At 50.6% G+C, this 18,614-nt stretch overlaps 5 non-coding genes and 4 pseudogenes across 5 annotated transcripts; all 9 read left to right on the forward strand.

The window, feature by feature from the left end:
* Positions 1-415: 415 nt before the first annotated feature.
* Positions 416-582, forward strand: LOC142253561 (U2 spliceosomal RNA; annotated as a pseudogene).
* A 681-nt stretch (positions 583-1,263) lies between these two features.
* LOC142253172 (U2 spliceosomal RNA) lies at positions 1,264-1,462 on the forward strand. The gene has a single exon (XR_012726488.1). It is a non-coding gene; the product is annotated as a U2 spliceosomal RNA (small nuclear RNA).
* Positions 1,463-2,842: 1,380 nt separating this feature from the next.
* On the forward strand, positions 2,843-2,946 carry LOC142253581 (U2 spliceosomal RNA; annotated as a pseudogene).
* A 7,276-nt stretch (positions 2,947-10,222) lies between these two features.
* On the forward strand, positions 10,223-10,426 carry LOC142253177 (U2 spliceosomal RNA; annotated as a pseudogene).
* A 1,381-nt stretch (positions 10,427-11,807) lies between these two features.
* LOC142252928 (U2 spliceosomal RNA) lies at positions 11,808-11,998 on the forward strand. Its single transcript, XR_012726289.1, has one exon. It is a non-coding gene; the product is annotated as a U2 spliceosomal RNA (small nuclear RNA).
* Positions 11,999-13,380: 1,382 nt separating this feature from the next.
* LOC142252902 (U2 spliceosomal RNA) lies at positions 13,381-13,571 on the forward strand. Its single transcript, XR_012726264.1, has one exon. It is a non-coding gene; the product is annotated as a U2 spliceosomal RNA (small nuclear RNA).
* Positions 13,572-14,953: 1,382 nt separating this feature from the next.
* On the forward strand, positions 14,954-15,095 carry LOC142253654 (U2 spliceosomal RNA; annotated as a pseudogene).
* Positions 15,096-15,792: 697 nt separating this feature from the next.
* LOC142253259 (U2 spliceosomal RNA) lies at positions 15,793-15,986 on the forward strand. Its single transcript, XR_012726569.1, has one exon. It is a non-coding gene; the product is annotated as a U2 spliceosomal RNA (small nuclear RNA).
* A 1,558-nt stretch (positions 15,987-17,544) lies between these two features.
* On the forward strand, positions 17,545-17,734 carry LOC142253417 (U2 spliceosomal RNA). The gene has a single exon (XR_012726700.1). It is a non-coding gene; the product is annotated as a U2 spliceosomal RNA (small nuclear RNA).
* The last annotated feature ends 880 nt before the right edge of the window (positions 17,735-18,614 follow it).

The raw sequence follows: 18,614 nt of genomic DNA on the forward strand, positions 1-18,614 counted from the left end.
GGTGGTGAGATGGGTACAGAGGGCAGGGTTTGGGGCTGGGAAGGGAAGGGAAAAGATTAGGGTTTGGGGATGATGAAAGGGCTTTCTACGGGTAAGGATGGCAAAGGGTGGCAGTGACGGAAAGTCAGGCAACCTGTCCTGTCCGTCTTTTTGTATCATGAATTGAAAAGACTGCAAGGGGGAGGGGAGTTGCTTGCGCCCAAAAGGAGGAGTTATTCAGATTCATTGCAGTGGGCGGCGGCTGCAAAATGCACCATTCTTCTTGTTTTTGCTCTGCAAAGCAGCCTTTTCAAGGGTTGGCTTGGGTGACAAAATGTCTTGTGTAGGCGTGGGTTTGTCTCCCTCTCGCTCTCTCTCCCTAAGATGTGTCCGGCATAGGCCAGGGTGCCACTCGAGGCCCAAACCAATTCTGGTTATCGCTTCTCGGCCTTTTGGCTAAGATCAAGTGTAGTATCTGTTCTTATCATCGCTTCTCGGCCTTTTGGCTAAGATCAAGTGTAGTGTTGTTCGAAGAGGTGGTTTAAGCTCCAGGCCACCTTAGTACAATGATACAATGCACACTGGAAGGTTGCGCTTGCTAGTACTCTGGGTGGATAGTATATTAATCTAGAGGAAAACATGGCCCTACCAGGATCGAGGCTATTAGACTGAGTAAGGGTGGGGGGCTATGGTACAACGTGCCCCAGGACTGACGACCCTGGAGTGAGTCTGAGCTTGCTGGCTTGGGACCCCGGCAAGCCTTGGGCTCTGTAGCACACCGTACCTTGCCTTTTCATACTTTTTGAGCATATTACCCTATCCCGGCCTTCTGGCTAGGAAGGGAAATTTTTATAATCCCGGTCGGAGGTCTGGTCAGCTTTGGGCTGAGAAACTAACACCCGGTTGGAGGTCTGGGTCAGCTTCGGCTGAGAAACCAACACCCGGTTGGAGGTCTGGGTCAGCTTCGGCTGAGAAACCAACACCCGGTTGAAGGTCCGGTTAGCCTTGGGCTGAGAAACCAACACCGGTTGACGGTCCGGGCAGTTTCGGCTGCGAAACCAACAACTAGTAGCTCTCTACTCCACTTGGGTAAGATGCCTGGGTGGACGCTGGGAGCACCGACAAGGCTCAACCAGGCTTCGGCTTGGGGGAGCACCGAAGATCCCTGACCCTTGCTGTGGCCTTCTGGCTCGGAGGGACGGGGTTGATTTTTGGGGACCCTCTCCTCACGGTGGGGTCCACACGAATCCTAGCCTTTGCACTGTTTTTGGTGTGACTTCGGTCATGCATTTTTTGTGGTGCTTTGGAAAGCTTCATTAAATCAAAAAAATCTGTTCTTATCAGTTTAATATCTGATACGTCCCCTATCTGGGGACCATATATTAAATGGATTTTTAGAACAGGGAGATGGAAAAAGAGCTTGCTCTGTCCACTCCACGCATTGACCTGGTATTGCAGTACCTCCAGGACCGGTGCACCCCTTCTTAACCCAGTTTCCAAAAGCAGAACTCAATTCACCTGATTCATATTAGCCCGATTTAATGAATTGGAAGAAAGCATACGTCTTCATATGCACCTCAATACTTCCTCCTTTTGTTTTTTATCTTTCACACTTTTTACTTTCTTTATTCATCCAAATAGCAAACTCATCACCACTCAACCTGACCAACTCGACTATGTCCCGTGCTGCAGTATCTTGTTCTCTGTCTTATCTAGATCATTTGCAATTGAATGGAATAGATCCCTTTTGGACAAAGTGGATTCACCTGCTGCTGCAGTGACCACAGGTGTGATAAGATCTAGAATTGGCATCTGGTGCGATCTCTCCGCTTCCACTCCAAAGAAAGTTACCTGTTTATTCCTATCATGCATTGGTTTTTGGGGTTTTCTTTGAGCAATGATGATGTCTTGAGTGGGCTGTTGGCTCCCTCACCTGGAGGAAGAGTTTGCTTGCTCTTGGACATTCTAAAAGAGAGGTCATGATAGACATTTAGCTTCTGAACCCAATTGGGGACAGTCATGGGTGATGAATGTTTTGCAACCTGCTGCGCAGCCTGATACCGCAATATAAGGAACGTCAAATACTAAGAATGGGCGGCCTATGAAAGAATTACTACTTTCATTAAGTACACTTAAACGGCTAATTGGGAATAGACAAACTGTAAAAAGCCCTCTGAGAAAGCCCCCCTCTAACCTTTGTTAGTAAGCTTTTCTGTAGTCTGCCTGTTGATGTATTTTCCGTTTGAACAGTGCACAACATGAAGAGACGGAACACTGGCGGCTTGTCACAATGCCCCCCGCTGACATCACAATAGCGCTGCTGCCTAGAAAGCTAGCTGCGCAGCAGAAGTTTCTCTTTGGGTGGGAGGTGGGCTAGTGGAAGGAGGGGGCAAGCTTTTTTTTTTTTTTTTTCTCGGGTGGTAGGGGGATGATAGGAGAAGGGATGCGGGTGGTGAGATGGGTACAGAGGGCAGGGTTTGGGGCTGGGAAGGGAAGGGAAAAGATTAGGGTTTGGGGATGATGAAAGGGCTTTCTACGGGTAAGGATGGCAAAGGGTGGCAGTGACGGAAAGTCAGGCAACCTGTCCTGTCCGTCTTTTTGTATCATGAATTGAAAAGACTGCAAGGGGGAGGGGAGTTGCTTGCGCCCAAAAGGAGGAGTTATTCAGATTCATTGCAGTGGGCGGCGGCTGCAAAACGCACCATTCTTCTTGTTTTTGCTCTGCAAAGCAGCCTTTTCAAGGGTTGGCTTGGGTGACAAAATGTCTTGTGTAGGCGTGGGTTTGTCTCCCTCTCGCTCTCTCTCCCTAAGATGTGTCCGGCATAGGCCAGGGTGCCACTCGAGGCCCAAACCAATTCTGGTTATCGCTTCTCGGCCTTTTGGCTAAGATCAAGTGTAGTATCTGTTCTTATCAGAACAAACTGAGCTAGCTACACTTGACGAGATACGATCAGGGAGACAAGCTCCGAAGCCCAGCCGAGACCGAAAGAGGGAGATTGGACGGAAGAAGAGCTTGGCAGAAAGAAGCAAGAAGACGAAGGCTCGGAGAAGACTTGGGGAGACCAGAGGAACTTCGAGGAGGAACACAGCGGGAGAAGACACCCGGAGAAGAATCCAAGATCCAGCTCCGGGAACTCAAGCAGGAACCAGCCATGGCAAGCAAGCCAGAGAAGGCAGCCAGGAAGGCTCAGGACCCAGGGACCTCCAGGAAGGCTCATCCAGAGGCTTCTTCGGCCCAAGAGGCCCCTACCTCCGACGCCGGCCAGCCGGAGGGAGCCCGGACGCCGCCTGAAAAGGCTCCAACCCTGGAGCCTTGGATGCGGCAGACGGTCGCCCTGAAGCTAAAGGCGGTGGATGGTAGGTTGCCGGACATGTCCAGCGACGTGTTCTGCAAGAAGATGATTCTGGATCAGGGCTTCTCCAGGGCGGAAACCCTGAGTGTCCAGACCTTCATGACTGGCATTTTTCTGGTAACCTTTGCCACGGTGAATGCCTGCAGGAGATACTGGGAGGCGATGAACGCAGCGATGCCGGACTCCCCTTTTCATTCTTTTTTAGGATCCTGTCCTATACAGAGGGATGAGAAGAGGATCACGGTCTCCATGCGGAACCCGCACACCCCAGGAAGAGACATCTCCACGTTCCTGGGACGTCTCTGCACAGTGGTGAGGGAGCCATCCCACATCCTTAACGGCAACGGATTCTGGACGGGTAAGTGGTCAGTAACCGTTCGACTCTACAGGGAACCAGCATCCGAGGATGGTCTCCAGCACCTGCCCCCGACATTCTCTCTGGGAAACTCCTTTGGTCTCATCTACTACCCGGACATGCCACACAACTGCAGGAAATGTGGCGGGAAAGGGCATTCGATGAAGACCTGCAAGGAGGACGCCTGCAGGGTTTGCCGGGTGACGGGACACAGCTCCAAGGACTGCCCAAAGAAGAAGACTTGCAACCTATGTGGACAGGCGGACCACCTTTACAAGGACTGCCCACAGCGGGAGAAATCCTGGGCAAGGGTTGCCGCGGCGACCCAGTATCGGGTAGTCACAGCTTCGTCGACCAAGGCAGCTACGACCAAGGCCACAGAGGCCAAGGACAAGGCGGCCAAGAACCCGGCGACCGTGGCTCCAGCCGATGCCCCAGCAGCCACGGAGTCCAGGAAAAAGAAGGGTAAGAAAAATGTTGCCCCCTCCCTGGTCCCCCCCCCTGTCACCCCTGTCCAAACCCCTCCCCCCCCGGCCAACCCTACTGAGGATTCCACTACCTCCACCTCATTTCCCTACTCCTCAGTTGGTCCCCTCACCCCCCCCCCAAAGCCCACTCTCCCTCCCCAGACCATGAGAGCAGAGGGCCTCAGCACTCTTGCACTTTTCACCGAGGAGGATTTTCCAGCTCTTGTCTCCTCAGGTACAGGCCAAAGGAAAAGGAAGGTGGAAGATAGTCCTGTCGCAGAACCTTCCAAGCTGTTCATTGTGGACCTTAACCCACCCCAGGAAGAGGAGGATGGCCTCCTCCCAGAACCGGACGTGTTGGAGCAGATGGTGGAGTCCCTTGTGGCCGAAGAAGAAATGGAGGAGTCGGAAGCCACTGAGGCACCATCCCTGCTTGATCAGCTAGCAGAAGAGGGTCTGCTGGAGATACCCTTACCAGCAGGTGCCAAAGAGGAAGAACCGCCCGACCGGAGTGGTAACTAAGGCACACCGCCTGCTCTAACTTTCTCTTTCCTCCAATGACTGCTAACATTAACATCTTTTCCATTAATGTTAGGAGCATCAGAGACAAGTTCCGACGTCAGACAATTTTTGCGTTCCTTAACACTCAGTCTAGTGATGTATTTTTCCTGCAGGAATGCTCCCTTCCCTCCTCTAGGTCCTTCAACCATCTGGCCAGGGAGTGGACCCATGGCCCATCCTACTGGTCTGGCGGGGGCGACTGTAGGTCCGCGGGGGTCGCCGTGCTGATCAGGGGAAGCGCCTTCACATTGGACTCTGTTCAGGAAATCGTCTGCGGCAGGTTACTGCTCGTGGATGGCACCTGGGCGGGAGAACCTGTCAGGTTCATCAATGTGTATGCTTCTCCTGTGAAGAGCGATCGACTGGAGCTCCTCCAAGCCCTGCGCCCTCAGCTCGCTACCGCCAGGACGGTAGTGATGGCCGGGGATTTCAACTGCCCGATTGAGGAGGATGGACGCAGTTCTGGAACGGCTGCCAAGTTGGACGTCACATCCAAACTGCTCATTGAGATGGTGACCGAAGCCTCTCTTGTGGACGTTGTTGGCTCCATCGGACACGGATCCGTGAACTATTCATGGTGCCGATCCGATGGCTCGCTGCGTTCCAGGATTGACTTTGTGTTTACCTCTCGGGCGGTTGGGCGGAGTGGGCACTCGATGGTCCCCTGCTTCTTCTCTGACCACAGAGCCATTCACTTTCAAGGTGTGCTGGGCCATGGCTTCCCCATTGGCCCGGGCTCCTGGAAGCTGAACTGCTCTCTGCTGGAAAAGGGTGAGATTCTGGAGGAGCTTAGAGCTGCCTACTCCACGTGGCGGGCCTACAAGGCGGGCTTCCAGTCTGTTTCTGACTGGTGGGAATACGTTAAACTCGAGTTCCGTTTCTTCTTTCAGGCAAAGAGTCAACAACAGGCGTGTCTGAAGAGGAGGGACTTCAGGAGACTCCAGCGTGAGCTGCGTTCCCTGCAGGACCTTCTTCGATGCGGCTGGGACGTGAGAGAGGAGCTGGAGGAGACTAAGAGGAGCCTGAAAAGGCACTTCGAGGAGGAGTCCGAGCGAATTGTCTTCCGTTCCAAAGTGGAGAACCTGGAGAAGGGTGAGAAATGTAACTCGTTCTTTTTCAGGAAACTCCACGCCGGTCACACGCCCATGAATGAACTACGAGACGAGAGTGGAAACATGCGACGCGGGAAAGAGAACGTGATGAAGGTCGTCAGCGACTTCTACAGCGAACTCTACGCCCGCAAGACTACTGACCCCGAGGCCGCCGATAAGTTCCTGTCAGGTATCACTAACCATCTTGACCCTGCAGACGCGGCGGCCATGGATGTTCCTCTGACGGTGGACGAGCTGCTCTCGGCCGCCAAATCCTTTAGTTCTGGCAGGACACCGGGCAGTGACGGCCTCCCAGCAGAGCTCTATGTAGCGCTGGGAGACCTAATCTGTCCGGACCTGTTAGGGCTGTATGAGGATATGGTGGTGGAGGGCAGAATGCCTCCATCTCTGAGGGAAGGAATGGTCACGATCCTGTACAAGCGTAAAGGAGAGAGGTGCGACCTGAAGAATTGGCGTCCCATCACCCTTCTGAACGTCGACTACAAGATCCTGGCCAAGACGATGGCAACGAGATTGAAGACTGTTATCGGACGGATCATCCACCCGGATCAGACCTGCGGCATCCCCGGACGTCGCATCGCAGACAGCCTGGCTCTCATGCGGGACACGGTCGAGTACATCAAAGCCCGCCAGGTGCACGCAGCCCTGATCTCGTTGGATCAGGAAAAGGCCTTCGACCGTGTTTCCCATGAGTTCCTGGGCAAAGCTCTGCACAGGTTAGGTTTGGGTAACATGTTTTGCTTGTATGTCCAACTAATGTATTTTGATATTCACAGCTCGGTGTTGGTGAACGGCTGGAAGACTGACCCCTTCCCGGTCCTCTCAGGGGTCAGACAAGGCTGTCCTCTGTCACCTCTTCTTTTTGTTTGTGTTATAGAACTCTTTGCAGAGGCTATCCGGCGGAATGGAGAGATCAGAGGGATCACCGCACCAGGACCAGAACGCTTCGAGGTCAAGTGCTCGCTCTACATGGACGACGTGACCGTCTTCTGCGCGGACCGGCGCTCAGTCGACACCCTCGTCCAGACCTGTGAGACCTTCGGACGGGCTTCGGGAGCCAAAGTCAACTGCGGGAAGTCGGAAGCCATGCTCTTCGGGGACTGGCAGCCGGCCTCTTCCGCCCCCTTCCCTTTCAGCATCCAGCCGGATTTCATCAAGGTTCTTGGAGTCTGGTTCGGGAAGGAAGGAGCAGCCCTCAAGTCCTGGGAGGAACGCTTGACCAAGATCACCCAACGGATCGGTCTGTGGAGCCTCAGACGCCTCACCTGTGAGGGCAAAGCACTGGTCCTGCGTAACGAGGTACTGCCCGTGCTGCAGTACACGGCCCAGGCCTGGCCCCCCCTTGCCACCGTGTGCAGGGCCATTACCAGGACGGTGTTTCGTTTTGTCTGGGGATCCAAGATGGACAGAGTAAAGCGGAGCATCATGTACAAGGATCCTCGCAAGGGTGGGAAGGGCGTACCCGATATCCCCACCCTCCTGCGATCCTCCTTCGTATGTGACTGCGTTCGCCGAACTCTGCGAGTCAAGAGAGGTTCCGCGGGTGGGTCCATGTCTCGCTTCTTCCTGCTCCCCCTTTGGAGACGGTTAGGCTGGGACAAGTGGGACAGCTCCTTCCCCTACAACTGGACGGCGCCATGGTTCTACGGAGACGTGGTTCGGTTTGTGAGGGAACACCAACTGGAGGGACTCAAGCCTGATTTGTGGAAGCCAAAGACTATCCACAAACTCATCAGAGCCAAGGACGAAATGGAGAACATTCCAGGACTTCATCACGACACACTGGAGACTGTTTGGACAAACGTGTCATCGGCTGGATTGACCAACGGGCACAAGGACTTGTCATGGATGGCGATACAGGGCGGACTGCCCGTCCGGTCATTCATGCACGCCCGGAACCTGTGCAAAACCCGGTACTGCCCAAGGTGCCCCTTCGTGGAGGAAACATCGCTGCACGCCTTTTGGGACTGCCGTTTCGCACAGCGCCTGTTGGTTGCCCTGGAGGATGACCTGAGGAACTCCGTCCCCAGAGGGAGCCTATCGTACCATTCCGTACTTTATGGACTCTTCCCTGGGACTCACACCGTTGGAGCCATCCAGGAGGCTTGGCGCCTTATGAACTGCTTTAAGGACGCTATTTGGGTCGCCAGGAACCGGCTCATCTTGAAGAGGGAGAGGATGTCTATCCAGGATTGCCGCAGGCTGATCCACAGCCTGCTCAGAGACTATTCCATCATGGACAGTCCGGACGACAGCGCCGAGGAGGAGGTTTAGACCTCTTCCATGCCCCCTCCCTCCTTTTCCCGTTATGTGCGTCTTTCAATAAAGCTTCGGGCCTGTGATTTCCCCACCCTATCCCCCTTTTCCCCTACCCCCATCCCCCAATCGCCGGTTCGTCGTTATTTATTGTCTAACTTTTTCTTTCAGCTTGAGTGTTATGGATAAGCATAGGAGTGTGATGTATAGTTTAGTGCGTCGTACTCTATGGCTATGTAAGAAGGATTGTATAGTTCTGTGTGTACGGGGCTGCGGCACTGTACACGGTTTGTTACCTTTTTGTGAGTAGTGCATGATAATAAAGATGCTGTTAAATCAAAAAATCTGTTCTTATTTGATATTCACAGCTCGGTGTTGGTAAACGGCTGGAAGACTGACCCCTTCCCGGTCCTCTCAGGGGTCAGACAAGGCTGCCCTCTGTCACCTCTTCTTTTTGTTTGTGTTATAGAACTCTTTGCAGAGGCTATCCGGCGGAATGGAGAGATCAGAGGGATCACCGCACCAGGACCAGATCGCTTCGAGGTCAAGTGCTCGCTCTACATGGACGACGTGACCGTCTTCTGCGCGGACCGGCGCTCAGTCGACACCCTCGTCCAGACCTGTGAGACCTTCGGACGGGCTTCGGGAGCCAAAGTCAACTGCGGGAAGTCGGAAGCCATGCTCTTCGGGGACTGGCAGCCGGCCTCTTCCGCCCCCTTCCCTTTCAGCATCCAGCCGGATTTCATCAAGGTTCTTGGAGTCTGGTTCGGGAAGGAAGGAGCAGCCCTCAAGTCCTGGGAGGAACGCTTGACCAAGATCACCCAACGGATCGGTCTGTGGAGCCTCAGACGCCTCACCTGTGAGGGCAAAGCACTGGTCCTGCGTAACGAGGTACTGCCCGTGCTGCAGTACACGGCCCAGGCCTGGCCCCCCCTTGCCACCGTGTGCAGGGCCATTACCAGGACGGTGTTTCGTTTTGTCTGGGGATCCAAGATGGACAGAGTAAAGCGGACCATCATGTACAAGGATCCTCGCAAGGGTGGGAAGGGCGTACCCGATATCCCCACCCTCCTGCGATCCTCCTTCGTATGTGACTGCGTTCGCCGATCTCTGCGAGTCAAGAGAGGTTCTGCGGGTAGGTCCATGTCTCGCTTCTTCCTGCTCCCCCTTTGGAGAAGGTTCGGCTGGGACAAGTGGGACAGCTCCTTCCCCTACAACTGGACGACGCCATGGTTCTACGGAGACGTTGTCCGGTTTGTGAGGGAATACCAACTGGAGGGACTCAAGCCTGATTTGTGGAAGCCAAAGACTATCCACAAACTCATCAGAGCCAAGGACGAAATGGAGAACATTCCAGGACTTCACCACGACACACTGGAGACTGTTTGGACCAACGTGTCATCGGCTGGATTGACCAACGGGCACAAGGACTTGTCATGGATGGCGATACAGGGCGGACTGCCCGTCCGGTCATTCATGCACGCCCGGAACCTGTGCAAAACCCGGTACTGCCCAAGGTGCCCCTTCGTGGAGGAAACATCGCTGCACGCCTTTTGGGACTGCCGTTTTGCACAGCGCTTGTTGGTTGCCCTGGAGGATGACCTGAGGAACTCCGTCCCCAGAGGGAGCCTATCGTACCATTCCGTACTTTATGGACTCTTCCCTGGGACTCACACCGTTGGAGCCATCCAGGAGGCTTGGCGCCTTATGAACTGCTTTAAGGACGCTATATGGGTCGCCAGGAACCGGCTCATCTTGAAGAGGGAGAGGATGTCTATCCAGGACTGCCGCAGGCTGATCCACAGCCTGCTCAGAGACTATTCCATCATGGACAATCCGGACGACAGCGCCGAGGAGGAGGTCTAAACCTCTTCCACGCCCCCTCCCTCCTTTTCCCGATTATGTGCGTCCTTCAATAAAGCTTCGGGCCTGTGATTTCCCCACCCTATCCCCTTTTCCCCTACCCCCATCCCCCAATCGCCGGTTCGTCGTTATTTATTGTCTAACTTTTTCTTTCAGCTTGAGTGCTACGGATAGCATAGGAGCGTGATGTATAGTTTAGTGCGTCGTACTCTATTGCTATGTAAGAATGATTGTATATTTCTGTGTGTACGGGGCTGCGGCACCGTACATGGTTTGTTACTTTTTTTTGAGAAGTGCATGATAATAAAGATGCTGTTAAATCAAAAATCTGTTCTTATCAGTTTAATATCTGATACGTCCCCTATCTGGGGACCATATATTAAATGGATTTTTAGAACAGGGAGATGGAAAAAGAGCTTGCTCTGTCCACTCCACGCATTGACCTGGTATTGCAGTACCTCCAGGACCGGTGCACCCCTTCTTAACCCAGTTTCCAAAAGCAGAACTCAATTCACCTGATTCATATTAGCCCGATTTAATGAATTGGAAGAAAGCATACGTCTTCATATGCACCTCAATACTTCCTCCTTTTGTTTTTTATCTTTCACACTTTTTACTTTCTTTATTCATCCAAATAGCAAACTCATCACCACTCAACCTGACCAACTCGACTATGTCCCGTGCTGCAGTATCTTGTTCTCTGTCTTATCTAGATCATTTGCAATTGAATGGAATAGATCCCTTTTGGACAAAGTGGATTCACCTGCTGCTGCAGTGACCACAGGTGTGATAAGATCTAGAATTGGCATCTGGTGCGATCTCTCCGCTTCCACTCCAAAGAAAGTTACCTGTTTATTCCTATCATGCATTGGTTTTTGGGGTTTTCTTTGAGCAATGATGATGTCTTGAGTGGGCTGTTGGCTCCCTCACCTGGAGGAAGAGTTTGCTTGCTCTTGGACATTCTAAAAGAGAGGTCATGATAGACATTTAGCTTCTGAACCCAATTGGGGACAGTCATGGGTGATGAATGTTTTGCAACCTGCTGCGCAGCCTGATACCGCAATATAAGGAACATCAAATACTAAGAATGGGCGGCCTATGAAAGAATTACTACTTTCATTAAGTACACTTAAACGGCTAATTGGGAATAGACAAACTGTAAAAAGCCCTCTGAGAAAGCCCCCCTCTAACCTTTGTTAGTAAGCTTTTCTGTAGTCTGCCTGTTGATGTATTTTCCGTTTGAACAGTGCACAACATGAAGAGACGGAACACTGGCGGCTTGTCACAATGCCCCCCGCTGACATCACAATAGCGCTGCTGCCTAGAAAGCTAGCTGCGCAGCAGAAGTTTCTCTTTGGGTGGGAGGTGGGCTAGTGGAAGGAGGGGGCAAGCTTTTTTTTTTTTTTTTTTCTCGGGTGGTAGGGGGATGATAGGAGAAGGGATGCGGGTGGTGAGATGGGTACAGAGGGCAGGGTTTGGGGCTGGGAAGGGAAGGGAAAAGATTAGGGTTTGGGGATGATGAAAGGGCTTTCTACGGGTAAGGATGGCAAAGGGTGGCAGTGACGGAAAGTCAGGCAACCTGTCCTGTCCGTCTTTTTGTATCATGAATTGAAAAGACTGCAAGGGGGAGGGGAGTTGCTTGCGCCCAAAAGGAGGAGTTATTCAGATTCATTGCAGTGGGCGGCGGCTGCAAAACGCACCATTCTTCTTGTTTTTGCTCTGCAAAGCAGCCTTTTCAAGGGTTGGCTTGGGTGACAAAATGTCTTGTGTAGGCGTGGGTTTGTCTCCCTCTCGCTCTCTCTCCCTAAGATGTGTCCGGCATAGGCCAGGGTGCCACTCGAGGCCCAAACCAATTCTGGTTATCGCTTCTCGGCCTTTTGGCTACGATCAAGTGTAGTATCTGTTCTTATCAGTTTAATATCTGATACGTCCCCTATCTGGGGACCATATATTAAATGGATTTTTAGAACAGGGAGATGGAAAAAGAGCTTGCTCTGTCCACTCCACGCATTGACCTGGTATTGCAGTACCTCCAGGACCGGTGCACCCCTTCTTAACCCAGTTTCCAAAAGCAGAACTCAATTCACCTGATTCATATTAGCCCGATTTAATGAATTGGAAGAAAGCATTTGTCTTCATATGCACCTCAATACTTCATCCTTTTGTTTTTTTATCTTTCACACTTTTTACTTTCTTTATTCATCCAAATAGCAAACTCATCACCACTCAACCTGACCAACTCGACTATGTCCCGTGCTGCAGTATCTTGTTCTCTGTCTTATCTAGATCATTTGCAATTGAATGGAATAGATCCCTTTTGGACAAAGTGGATTCACCTGCTGCTGCAGTGACCACAGGTGTGATAAGATCTAGAATTGGCATCTGGTGCGATCTCTCCGCTTCCACTCCAAAGAAAGTTACCTGTTTATTCCTATCATGCATTGGTTTTTGGGGTTTTCTTTGAGCAATGATGATGTCTTGAGTGGGCTGTTGGCTCCCTCACCTGGAGGAAGAGTTTGCTTGCTCTTGGACATTCTAAAAGAGAGGTCATGATAGACATTTAGCTTCTGAACCCAATTGGGGACAGTCATGGGTGATGAATGTTTTGCAACCTGCTGCGCAGCCTGATACCGCAATATAAGGAACGTCAAATACTAAGAATGGGCGGCCTATGAAAGAATTACTACTTTCATTAAGTACACTTAAACGGCTAATTGGGAATAGACAAACTGTAAAAAGCCCTCTGAGAAAGCCCCCCTCTAACTTTTGTTAGTAAGCTTTTCTGTAGTCTGCCTGTTGATGTATTTTCCGTTTGAACAGTGCACAACATGAAGAGACGGAACACTGGCGGCTTGTCACAATGCCCCCCGCTGACATCACAATAGCGCTGCTGCCTAGAAAGCTAGCTGCGCAGCAGAAGTTTCTCTTTGGGTGGGAGGTGGGCTAGTGGAAGGAGGGGGCAAGCTTTTTTTTTTTTTTTTTTCTCGGGTGGTAGGGGGATGATAGGAGAAGGGATGCGGGTGGTGAGATGGGTACAGAGGGCAGGGTTTGGGGCTGGGAAGGGAAGGGAAAAGATTAGGGTTTGGGGATGATGAAAGGGCTTTCTACGGGTAAGGATGGCAAAGGGTGGCAGTGACGGAAAGTCAGGCAACCTGTCCTGTCCGTCTTTTTGTATCATGAATTGAAAAGACTGCAAGGGGGAGGGGAGTTGCTTGCGCCCAAAAGGAGGAGTTATTCAGATTCATTGCAGTGGGCGGCGGCTGCAAAACGCACCATTCTTCTTGTTTTTGCTCTGCAAAGCAGCCTTTTCAAGGGTTGGCTTGGGTGACAAAATGTCTTGTGTAGGCGTGGGTTTGTCTCCCTCTCGCTCTCTCTCCCTAAGATGTGTCCGGCATAGGCCAGGGTGCCACTCGAGGCCCAAACCAATTCTGGTTATCGCTTCTCGGCCTTTTGGCTAAGATCAAGTGTAGTATCTGTTCTTATCAGTTTAATATCTGATACGTCCCCTATCTGGGGACCATATATTAAATGGATTTTTAGAACAGGGAGATGGAAAAAGAGCTTGCTCTGTCCACTCCACGCATTAACCTGGTATTGCAGTACCTCCAGGACCGGTGCACCCCTTCTTAACCCAGTTTCCAAAAGCAGAACTCAATTCACCTGATTCATATTAGCCCGATTTAATGAATTGGAAGAAAGCATACGTCTTCATATGCACCTCAATACTTCCTCCTTTTGTTTTTTATCTTTCACACTTTTTACTTTCTTTATTCATCCAAATAGCAAACTCATCACCACTCAACCTGACCAACTCGACTATGTCCCGTGCTGCAGTATCTTGTTCTCTGTCTTATCTAGATCATTTGCAATTGAATGGAATAGATCCCTTTTGGACAAAGTGGATTCACCTGCTGCTGCAGTGACCACAGGTGTGATAAGATCTAGAATTGGCATCTGGTGCGATCTCTCCGCTTCCACTCCAAAGAAAGTTACCTGTTTATTCCTATCATGCATTGGTTTTTGGGGTTTTCTTTGAGCAATGATGATGTCTTGAGTGGGCTGTTGGCTCCCTCACCTGGAGGAAGAGTTTGCTTGCTCTTGAACATTCTAAAAGAGAGGTCATGATAGACATTTAGCTTCTGAACCCAATTGGGGACAGTCATGGGTGATGAATGTTTTGCAACCTGCTGCGCAGCCTGATACCGCAATATAAGGAACGTCAAATACTAAGAATGGGCGGCCTATGAAAGAATTACTACTTTCATTAAGTACACTTAAACGGCTAATTGGGAATAGACAAACTGTAAAAAGCCCTCTGAGAAAGCCCCCCTCTAACCTTTGTTAGTAAGCTTTTCTGTAGTCTGGCTGTTGATGTATTTTCCGTTTGAACAGTGCACAACATGAAGAGACGGAACACTGGCGGCTTGTCACAATGCCCCCCGCTGACATCACAATAGCGCTGCTGCCTAGAAAGCTAGCTGCGCAGCAGAAGTTTCTCTTTGGGTGGGAGGTGGGCTAGTGGAAGGAGGGGGCAAGCTTTTTTTTTTTTTTTTTTTCTCGGGTGGTAGGGGGATGATAGGAGAAGGGATGCGGGTGGTGAGATGGGTACAGAGGGCAGGGTTTGGGGCTGGGAAGGGAAGGGAAAAGATTAGGGTTTGGGGATGATGAAAGGGCTTTCTACGGGTAAGGATGGCAAAGGGTGGCAGTGACGGAAAGTCAGGCAACCTGTCCTGTCCGTCTTTTTGTATCATGAATTGAAAAGACTGCAAGGGGGAGGGGAGTTGCTTGCGCCCAAAAGGAGGAGTTATTCAGATTCATTGCAGTGGGCGGCGGCTGCAAAACGCACCATTCTTCTTGTTTTTGCTCTGCAAAGCAGCCTTTTCAAGGGTTGGCTTGGGTGACAAAATGTCTTGTGTAGGCGTGGGTTTGTCTCCCTCTCGCTCTCTCTCCCTAAGATGTGTCCGGCATAGGCCAGGGTGCCACTCGAGGCCCAAACCAATTCTGGTTATCGCTTCTCGGCCTTTTGGCTAAGATCAAGTGTAGTATCTTTCGAAAAGGTGGTTTAAGGCTCCGGCCACCTTAGTACAATGATGCAATGCACACTGGAAGGTTGCGCTTGTTAGTACTTTGGGAGGATAGTATATCCATCTAGAGAAAACCATGGCCCTACCAGGATCAAGGCTATTAGACTGAGTAAGTGTGGGGGTTATGGTGCAATGTGCCCCAGGAATGGACACCCTGGAGGGAGTCTGAACTTGCTAGGTTGGGACCCTGGTAAGCCTCAGACTCTGTCGCACGCCGTGCCTTGCCTATTCATACTTTCCAAGCATATTGCCCTATCCCGGCCTTCTGGCTAAGAAGGGAAATTTTTATAATCCCGGTCGGAGGTCCGGTCAGCTTTGGGCTGAGAAACCAACACCCGGTTGGAAGTCCGGGTCAGCTTTGGCTGAGAAACCAACACCCGGTTGGAGGTCCGGTTAGCCTTGGGCTGAGAAACCAACACCCGGTTGGAGGTCCGGTCAGCCTTGGGCTGAGAAACCAACACCCGGTTGGAGGTCCGGTCAGCCTTGGGCTGAGAAACCAACACCGATTGACGGTCCGGGCAGTCTCGGCTGCGAAACCAACGACTAGTAGCTCCCTACTCCACTTGGGTAAGATGCCTCGGTGGACGCTGGGAGCAACAACAAGGCTCAACCAGGCTTCGGCTTGGGGGAGCACCGAAGATCCCTGACCCTCGCTGTGGCCTTCTGGCTCGGAGGGACGGGGTTGATTTTTGGGGATCCTCTTCTCACGGAGGGGTCCACACGAATCCTAGCCTTTGCACTGTTTTTGGTGTGACTTCGGTCATGCATTTTTGCGGTGCTTTGGAAAGCTTCATTAAATCAAATCTGTTCTTATCAGTTTAATATCTGATACGTCCCCTATCTGGGGACCATATATTAAATGGATTTTTAGAACAGGGAGATGGAAAAAGAGCTTGCTCTGTCCACTCCACGCATTGACCTGGTATTGCAGTACCTCCAGGACCGGTGCACCCCTTCTTAACCCAGTTTCCAAAAGCAGAACTCAATTCACCTGATTCATATTAGCCCGATTTAATGAATTGGAAGAAAGCATACGTCTTCATATGCACCTCAATACTTCCTCCTTTTGTTTTTTATCTTTCACACTTTTTACTTTCTTTATTCATCCAAATAGCAAACTCATCACCACTCAACCTGACCAACTCGACTATGTCCCGTGCTGCAGTATCTTGTTCTCTGTCTTATCTAGATCATTTGCAATTGAATGGAATAGATCCCTTTTGGACAAAGTGGATTCACCTGCTGCTGCAGTGACCACAGGTGTGATAAGATCTAGAATTGGCATCTGGTGCGATCTCTCCGCTTCCACTCCAAAGAAAGTTACCTGTTTATTCCTATCATGCATTGGTTTTTGGGGTTTTCTTTGAGCAATGATGATGTCTTGAGTGGGCTGTTGGCTCCCTCACCTGGAGGAAGAGTTTGCTTGCTCTTGGACATTCTAAAAGAGAGGTCATGATAGACATTTAGCTTCTGAACCCAATTGGGGACAGTCATGGGTGATGAATGTTTTGCAACCTGCTGCGCAGCCTGATACCGCAATATAAGGAACGTCAAATACTAAGAATGGGCGGCCCATGAAAGAATTACTACTTTCATTAAGTACACTTAAACGGCTAATTGGGAATAGACAAACTGTAAAAAGCCCTCTGAGAAAGCCCCCCTCTAACCTTTGTTAGTAAGCTTTTCTGTAGTCTGCCTGTTGATGTATTTTCCGTTTGAACAGTGCACAACATGAAGAGACGGAACACTGGCGGCTTGTCACAATGCCCCCCGCTGACATCACAATAGCGCTGCTGCCTAGAAAGCTAACTGCGCAGCAGAAGTTTCTCTTTGGGTGGGAGGTGGGCTAGTGGAAGGAGGGGGCAAGCTTTTTTTTTTTTTTTTTTTCTCGGGTGGTAGGGGGATGATAGGAGAAGGGATGCGGGTGGTGAGATGGGTACAGAGGGCAGGGTTTGGGGCTGGGAAGGGAAGGGAAAAGATTAGGGTTTGGGGATGATGAAAGGGCTTTCTACGGGTAAGGATGGCAAAGGGTGGCAGTGACGGAAAGTCAGGCAACCTGTCCTGTCCGTCTTTTTGTATCATGAATTGAAAAGACTGCAAGGGGGAGGGGAGTTGCTTGCGCCCAAAAGGAGGAGTTATTCAGATTCATTGCAGTGGGCGGCGGCTGCAAAACGCACCATTCTTCTTGTTTTTGCTCTACAAAGCAGCCTTTTCAAGGGTTGGCTTGGGTGACAAAATGTCTTGTGTAGGCGTGGGTTTGTCTCCCTCTCGCTCTCTCTCCCTAAGATGTGTCCGGCATAGGCCAGGGTGCCACTCGAGGCCCAAACCAATTCTGGTTATCGCTTCTCGGCCTTTTGGCTAAGATCAAGTGTAGTTTGGGAGGGTACTACCTTGGTTGGTGCTGAAAGGTGCCAGGGTATTGCACGACTGCTGGCCTTGGGGGAGTGTGCATCGTGGGATGTCATAGCCCTCTTGTGACGGACGGTTACCTGGGCAACGAGAGGCGGTCACTTTATTATTTTCAAACTCATCCTTCAAAAAAAAAAAAAAATCTGTTCTTATCAGTTTAATATCTGATACGTCCCCTATCTGGGGACCATATATTAAATGGATTTTTAGAACAGGGAGATGGAAAAAGAGCTTGCTCTGTCCACTCCACGCATTGACCTGGTATTGCAGTACCTCCAGGACCGGTGCACCCCTTCTTAACCCAGTTTCCAAAAGCAGAACTCAATTCACCTGATTCATATTAGCCCGATTTAATGAATTGGAAGAAAGCATACGTCTTCATATGCACCTCAATACTTCCTCCTTTTGTTTTTTATCTTTCACACTTTTTACTTTCTTTATTCATCCAAATAGCAAACTCATCACCACTCAACCTGACCAACTCGACTATGTCCCGTGCTGCAGTATCTTGTTCTCTGTCTTATCTAGATCATTTGCAATTGAATGGAATAGATCCCTTTTGGACAAAGTGGATTCACCTGCTGCTGCAGTGACCACAGGTGTGATAAGATCTAGAATTGGCATCTGGTGCGATCTCTCCGCTTCCACTCCAAAGAAAGTTACCTGTTTATTCCTATCATGCATTGGTTTTTGGGGTTTTCTTTGAGCAATGATGATGTCTTGAGTGGGCTGTTGGCTCCCTCACCTGGAGGAAGAGTTTGCTTGCTCTTGGACATTCTAAAAGAGAGGTCATGATAGACATTTAGCTTCTGAACCCAATTGGGGACAGTCATGGGTGATGAATGTTTTGCAACCTGCTGCGCAGCCTGATACCGCAATATAAGGAACGTCAAATACTAAGAATGGGCGGCCTATGAAAGAATTACTACTTTCATTAAGTACACTTAAACGGCTAATTGGGAATAGACAAACTGTAAAAAGCCCTCTGAGAAAGCCCCCCTCTAACCTTTGTTAGTAAGCTTTTCTGTAGTCTGCCTGTTGATGTATTTTCCGTTTGAACAGTGCACAACATGAAGAGACGGAACACTGGCGGCTTGTCACAATGCCCCCCGCTGACATCACAATAGCGCTGCTGCCTAGAAAGCTAGCTGCGCAGCAGAAGTTTCTCTTTGGGT

Source organism: Anomaloglossus baeobatrachus, chromosome 9, assembly GCF_048569485.1.
Source record: "Anomaloglossus baeobatrachus isolate aAnoBae1 chromosome 9, aAnoBae1.hap1, whole genome shotgun sequence".
In the NCBI taxonomy this organism is placed as follows: Eukaryota; Metazoa; Chordata; class Amphibia; order Anura; family Aromobatidae; genus Anomaloglossus; species Anomaloglossus baeobatrachus.